The sequence below is a fragment of the Nelumbo lutea genome, chromosome 1 (assembly GCF_056320005.1).
Source record: "Nelumbo lutea isolate HS-2025 chromosome 1, American lotus-T2T, whole genome shotgun sequence".
Taxonomy (NCBI): Eukaryota; Viridiplantae; Streptophyta; class Magnoliopsida; order Proteales; family Nelumbonaceae; genus Nelumbo; species Nelumbo lutea.
Window position 1 is genome coordinate 110344318 of NC_142684.1, and position 8253 is coordinate 110352570.

The window sequence follows — 8253 nt, forward strand, 5'->3', positions numbered from 1 at the left end:
ATGATTTAAAATCAACTAAAAAATAAAAAATGGTTTTTTCATCCAAGTGGTGGGTTAGTAGTTCAACTATCCATGTCAAATGGATCAACACATGATGTTATTATTAAATAATAAAATACATAAAATTCTAAAAAATGTATAAATTTGTAGATAATTTTGGGTACATTCAATAATATTATATATTGATCATATAAAAATGTGTGATTAATGAGAATTATTTTCATTAATGATAGAAATGGGATAAAAATTAGGATAAAAATAAAGAGCGTTAATGTCTAATATATTACTCCACTAACTATGTCAAATGGTTCAATGATTTAATTAGCTAAATTATTGTAGGCAAGTGGTTTAGTAAGGATTAAATTTGATTCGATCTGAAGATCTTATTGAATCTCATAAATATTGATTTGAATCTAAATCCGATCAAGATGTTAGATATCTGAATATGATACGATCCAATTTAATTTAAAAAAAATCATAAATTATAAAAGGAAAAGAAAATATAATAGTTGAAAATAAAGAAAAACAAAAAATATAAGTATTTTTTCAACTATTTTCATCATTCAAACAATATATTGGAATTGTATTTTCTTTTGGTAAATGAGTAATTTTTATTATCTCATAAATTAAATAATAAAAAATAAAAGTATAGAATTTTTTATAAATTTTATAGAAAATTTTGAATATGTGTTAATATTATATATTCTTCATATTAAACAAAAGTATATTTGAAAATAAGAATTATTGTTAGTAAAGATCTAAATGGTTAAAATAGAAAAAAATTAATTAATGTCTTAATCATAATCAATTTTTTTGGTTAAATAAGTTAATGATTCAACCAGTAAGGTCATTTGGTTGTTGACTATTATCATCATCATCATTTAATATTGCCACGTGCAACGTGCGTGCACTTTTACTAGTAATATATAAATACCTAGGAATTATTTATATATATAAAGAAATATATTATAATTAATATAGTAGGACATGTAGATATTATACAACTTTATTAATAATGCATCAATCAAGAGTCCAAGGCAAATATTATATAGTTCTTTACAAATTAATATATGCAAAAAGCCAATATTATTTTATTATCTATTAAAGTGTAAGGCATAAAGCATATGCAACTATTATATTGGAATTATTATATCATTTTTCTATTTTTATTTTTATTTTTAACATTAACAAAAATTTCAACTAAAAAATTAATTCTTAAGTATTTGATAAATAATATTTATATTTTTATAAACAATAAATATGTTATTATAAAATGTAAATTAAAATATCAATTATTAATTTATAAAAATATATAATCTTAACTTAAAATATATCAAATCTATTAAAATTTTGAAAATGTATATCATATGAAAATTCATAAATTTTAATTACTAAAATAATTAATCCATTATTAATATTTCATTTTTATAAAATTTTGAAGTTAAAAATTAATGGATTTGATAGATTCAATCTATATTATATTTTCAAATACTTTGTAAACAATACTTTTACTTTTGTAAATAATAAATACATTGTTATTTAATGTAAATTAAAATATTAATTAATAATTTATAAAAATTTAAGATATATACCATATGCAAATTTATAAAACTTAAGTATTAAAATAGTTATTCTATTATGAATATTTTATTTGTATAAATTTTTAAAATTAAAATTAATTTTTGATATATATGTGGACTTTATAAATTATTTATTCCATTTATTTATAAAATACTAATTTTGAATATTGTTCTTTTTAATTTATAGTTGAAGTTTTTGAAAATAAATGCATGTTATTTTTTGTTTGGATGTAAATATTAAGTTTAATAAAAGTTATTTTATTACACTTACTAATACGAAATAACAAATGGCTTTGTAGGTAATGCACACTTAGGCATTGGGCCTGTATCAATGTAGTCCGATACCGCATATTGATATTTTAATCTTTGCCCTTACAATATGATTTTCATAAATCATAATCTATACACATACACCGATAGAGACATGTGGAATACACTTAGTGTTCTACACTTTCTTCGAATCAGACTTGCTCCTCACAACACATCTGGTCATGCTTTGGGTACATCTCCCTGTATATGACAAAACTCATGTACATACGTAGGTGTTGTGAGGGAATTCACATATGCGCCCACGAAGCATGCCCCATAGGCGCCCTACAGCACACCCCAATCATGTATTGGGAAGTAAGGTTTAACAAATAGGCATTGGGCCTGTATCAATATAGTCTGATACCGCATATCGATATTTTAATCTTTGCCCTTACAATATGATTTTCATAAATCATAATCTATACACATACACCGATAGAGACATTGTGGAATACACTTAGTGTTCTACACTTTCTTTGAATCGGACTTGCTCCTCACAACACATCTGGTCATGCTTTGGTTACATATCCCTGTATATGACAAAACTCATGTACATACGTAGGTGTTGTGAGGGAATTCACATCTGCGCCCACGAAGCATGCCCCATAGGCGCCCTACAGCACACCCCAATCATGTATTGGGAAGTAAGGTTTAGCAAATAGGTAGTTTTTACCTGGAATTCAATAGAACCGAACCCGAATTGCTCTTGAGTCGATTCTATCCAATTTGTTACAAGTAGGATCTGGTTTTAAATTCATAGAACCAATTCTCATCCAGATCAGTTATAGAGTTTATGGGTTTACCCTATCCAAATCGACCCCGATGAACCGACCTTGATGGAACCTATCTTGGAATTGAGCTTGCTTTGAAATAAACTCCAAAATACTTTTTGTGATATAATGATTTGAACCTAAACACTCATAGTTACAAAGAGCATGGTCTCACTTGAAAATTGAATTACTTAATTTATTTGATCATTTGTTTTCATTTTTAATATCTGAATGTGTATAATAAATAATGTAAAAGGTAATATTTACAAAATTTAAATTTAAATTATAAGTTTTAAACCATATAATGATAATCTACATATTAAGTTACTTAATTTAACCAATAAAGATAACATAAGTTGTAAGCTATATATTATATTTACTTAAAATCAAATTTTTAAAAACATGCTTCATTGTTTTTTTTTTTTTGAAGTGAGGGAGTGAAGAAAGAACAGGTTCCATGGGTAGACCCTAGAACTAAACTCGGAACCACTAAGGCCAAAACCAACCCTAGAATTAACCTTCATAGGGTAGGTTCTAGTTCCAAAAACTAGAACTGACCTCTACAGGGTAGGTTCTAGGTTCTGCTATGGAACTTAATCGAATTGGCCCATGCTCACCCCTATTTGGGAACATCTCCTATTGATAGAATTGAAATCAGTATCCCACAAAGCGCACCCCACAACACATCCCAAGTGTGTATTGGGAACATCTCCCAATGACAAATATGGGAGATGTTCCCAATGCATGCTAAGATGTGCATGTGGGGCATATTGTGTGGGGCACCAATGTGATACGGGAGATGTTCCCAATGCACACTGAGATGTGGATGTGAGGCACCCATGGGGGAATTGGGATCCACTCCTCACACCAACCTTACAGCCACATCCCACTATGTATTGGGGAACATCTCATCCCCATGCATGAATAATAAATACAGGGATATGAGATGTTCCCAATGTGTGGTCAGGACATATTGTTAGGCTGGTGTGAGGACCAGATCTCGACTCCTTGTGGGGACTGATGAGCACTTTTTTTTTTTGCTCCAAGGGGTTACACAAGAGGGGGTAGCCCATCCCCCAAATCCAGGTGCAGGCAAGATTCGATGCCAAGTCTCCATTACAACCAGCAAATGATTTTACCAACCACGGTTGGCACCTTACAACTGATGAGCACTTTGTAAGGAACAAATGGCAGCCGTGCATTAGGAATATCTCCCCATGAATGATAAAATATGTGTACATGAGATATTCCCAATTTTGTGCTTAATATGTTTGTGAGGTAAGTGTGAAAAAATGCTCTATAAGGAGCAAAGATGGATTAGACTCCTTGTGGGGACTGATGAGCACTTTTTTTTTGCTCCAAGGGGTTACACAAGAGGGGGTAGCCCATCCCCCAAATCCAGGTGCAGGCAAGATTCGATGCCAAGTCGCCATTACAACCAACAAATGATTTTACCAACCACGGTTGGCACCTTACAGCTGATGAGCACTTTGTAAGGAACAAATGGCAGCCGTGCATTAGGAATATCTCCCCATGAATGATAAAATATGTGTACATGAGATATTCCCAATTTTGTGCTTAATATGTTTGTGAGGTAAGTGTGAAAAAATGCTCTATAAGGAGCAAAGATGGATTAGACTCCTTGTGGGGACTGATGAGCACTTTTTTTTTTGCTCCAAGGGGTTACACAAGAGGGGGTAGCCCATCCCCTAAACCTAGGTGTAGGCAAGATTCGATGGCAAGTCTCCATTACAACCATCAAATGATTTTACCAACCACGGTTGGCACCTTACAACTGATGAGCACTTTGTAAGGAACAAATGGCAGTCGTGCATTAGGAATATCTCCCCATGAATGATAAAATATGTGTACATGAGATATTCCCAATTTTTTGCTTAATATGTTGTGAGATAAGTGTGAAAAATGCTCTATAAGGAGCAAAGATGGATTAGAAGTGGATAGGAAGTATAGTGATGTTGTACGATCAAAGGTGTGTCAAATTGAGCGTGTAGTAGTAGATAATCCTATCAACTAGATGAAACCGAGGTGGAAGGACAAAGTCGTGCACTGAGGAAATCTGCAAGAAAAAAAGAGTTAGAGGCCTGAGGATGAGGCCCCCGAGAAAGCATTCCAAAGCTTAAATTAGTAATACGGTGATTAAGTTGGTTGGGCCAAGTTGTAGAGAGTGACCTAGTATGAGCTAAGGGGAACGATAAGAGAGCAAGAGAGCTAAAGAGTTTAGAGGGTTGAAGATCCTTTACCATGAGGGGGAGATGCATTTAAATAGATGAGAATTCATGCTATAAGCGAGCAGACTCCTTGTGGGGTTAATGGAATGAAGTCACACGCCGACATCTTCAGGAAGCTCCACCTTCCCTAACGAGGGCACTTCTCCTTGTCCATGTGAGACTTTACTTCTTTGTAAGAACTTCGATGACATAGTTGTTTGTTTATAAATGAACAACATGCTAACGTGGTCCGAAGGCATTAGACACAAAGACATCCATATGGCAACTTCGGCAGCTAAAACACCGCCCGAGCAGAGGTAACTCATAAGTCATAAGTGAAGAGAAAGGATTTGCACCTAACACTAACCTCACAAAGCCTTACATGGAACATTGCAAGCACATGTATTTTGTCATTTATAGGGATTTCAAAATGTATAGACTATCTTGAAAACTGAATTTTTGGAACCCATATATTTTCACATAATTTGAGCATGTCAAAATGTCCAACAGAAGTATTTATTTACAGTTCAGAGTTCAGGGAAAATCTTGTACAAAATGAGATAGCTAAGTGAAACACCCCATAATATATAGAGCGTACAGGGAATTTATCCTTTTCTTTTTTGTACATATTTTTATTTGAATAAGTCAAATGGTCGAACCAACAATTGGATGATTTGACTGTTTTTGACCGAAACAGTTTTTTATACTTTTGAATCTAACACCATGGAATTAAACTTATTAATCCCCAAATAGAGTTGATTCTAGACGGGAATGGATCAATCCATTGAGAGCCCTGAAATCGTGACATAATCTTAGTAAAATAATATTAATATCTATGGTTATTTATTTATTTAATTATTTTAGTGGGTTGAATATTCGGTAGGACCAAAACAGTTTTGTGTATGATTTGAGTTTAATAACATACTACCCTATGAGCTCATATATAATAGTTTCAAATTAATTTTGATATAATATAACTTTATATAAATCAAAACTATTTGCTTTTTTTTTGGCCTTTTTTAAATATAATATAATGCCAATTTTTCCTTTGTATTAAACCATCGAGTGTTTGTTGACTAAAATATATCTTTAAACCTTAAAAAAAAAAAAAAAAAAAAAAAAAACTTAAACCTATTTGAGCAAAGAAATCTACAAACTTGATTCGAGTAATTAATATGGGCATAACAGACTTTATCTCCAAAAACCAGGAGGATTTAAGTGCAGATCAAAGTTCAGAAAAGGTTTAAGGCCTTTTTAGGTGATTTTTGGCATCATGATGATTCTTCACACCTGATTTTTTTAAATCAGTGATTTTCCAAAAATCATTTTTTTTTTTTTTTGTTATTCGGTATCATTTCCTCCATGTCAGCTGAATTTTTAAAAATCACTTTTGAGATTGTTTGGTATTTAATTTCAAGAATGATCGTTTTTCATTGAAGCAATGGAACACCTTCTTGCCCTTGCCACATAAAATGCCACCTCACCTAATAAAAATTGGAATCGCCTGAAAATCGGGGAATCACAAATGTTGTGATTCCTTGCCCAAACTGATTTTAGGGATTGATTTTTTGCTGATTTCTCAGAAATCGGCATAATCAGCCAACCAAACAAGGAAAAACAATCATTGATTCACGTGGATCCAACATGGTACTGATTTTTGGGAAATCCGCGTAGATGTCAAACAATCACCTTAGAAAACTAAGGGGAGGTTATTTACCTTTTTCAATTTGAATAAGTTGGTTGATTGAACCAAACAGGTGGGCTGCTTAACCCATGATTGTTTCCTGTCCGAGTCTAACAAGATTGTAAACCCCATCATCATCTAAGCATTACCCCATGTGCTTGGGGTCTGCTAGATGAACCTGGAACTATAGGGATCGGATCCTTCTTGTTTTTTTCTTTTTCTTTTTTTTTTTTTTCTGATTAGTTGCATGGCCCTCTCCACCTCTACATGCCTTAATTTTGGTAGAGGTGTTGATGTCCATCAAAAGTTTGAAACTTCAATATCCGTCATCCGATTCCAATCCAATTATTCTCCATTTAGATGATCTGTTTAGTAATCTGATCGGATTCTAATTTTGCAAAGGGTAAAATACAAAAACCTCCCCTCAAGTTTCTGACAGTTATAAAAACCTCTCATATAGTTTCATTTTAACAAATATTTCCTTTGAACTTTTAAAAATTGGACAAAAACCTCTTTTCTATCATCGACTCAGATATAAAGTGTTAGATTGATGCATTACTGAATTATTTGTTTTCTGAATACCCATTTTATCATTTTGTAAATTAATTTACATGCAAAATTACTGAATTAATCATATTTTGATGAAATTCCCGAATCCACTTTCACCTATGTACATCAAACAGGGAGAGGAAAACAAAAAAGGAAGTGAAAATTTTTGTCAGGTTTACTCAAGACAATAGGTATGCCTGCTACAAAGCAGACAACGAAAGAGGAGTGTTTGGAGGAGCAGGCGTTGGTAAGAATGGCAATGGGGCGGGGATCATAGTCTTTGTCCCTGACCCCAATTAGATATAAATCTCTATCCTTGACCCCAATCCCAATCGGGGATAAAAATTGTCCTCCATCCCCGATCCTCAAAGAAGGCAAGTTCCCCATAGGGACCCAAATCCCCAAATTTTTTGTAATTAATAGAATTTTTAAAAAAATAAATTTACTTAGAATAAAAGAAGATTTTAAAATATAAATAATATTTTAAACATATTTTGATATATATATATATAATATTCAATATAAATATAATCAGGATCTGGACGGGGACTTCATTCCCCATGGGGTGAGTGTATTTAATTAAAACCAAAAATTCTGATTTCATTTTTTAGAATTAGAAATTCCGTTAACCGAATTTACAGAACTTTCTATTATTCTATATAATATATAATAAAGGAGTGAACGTGTAAGTATCCTTGCGTCAAACCATTCCGCACGTTCGGAAAAGCTAGTCTGAAGTGGAGTGCAGTATAGTTTTTACATGTTTTTTCCGTGTACAACAGACTATGTCAGTGTGGTGTGACTAATAGAGTGAACATGTCAGTATCCTTGGCGTTAATTGTACGACTTTATTCAGAGACCCAATCAGCCCCCACAACGTCCTACAGCATAACTCGTCGTGTATGATGATATTATCATTGAGAGATATTCCCAATACACGACAGGGACATTGTAGGAGACGGTTTTGTGGGGTATTATTTGAATTCCTCTGTTCAATCTTTTCATGCCATCTCTGTCAGCCATGTTCGTAGATCTACAAATCAAGTTTCAATACCTTTTGTGCGTCATGCTTTCTCTAATTTTTTATTCTCCCTTACTACTGGTCGAATCACCCTCTTGATTGTATTAGTGTA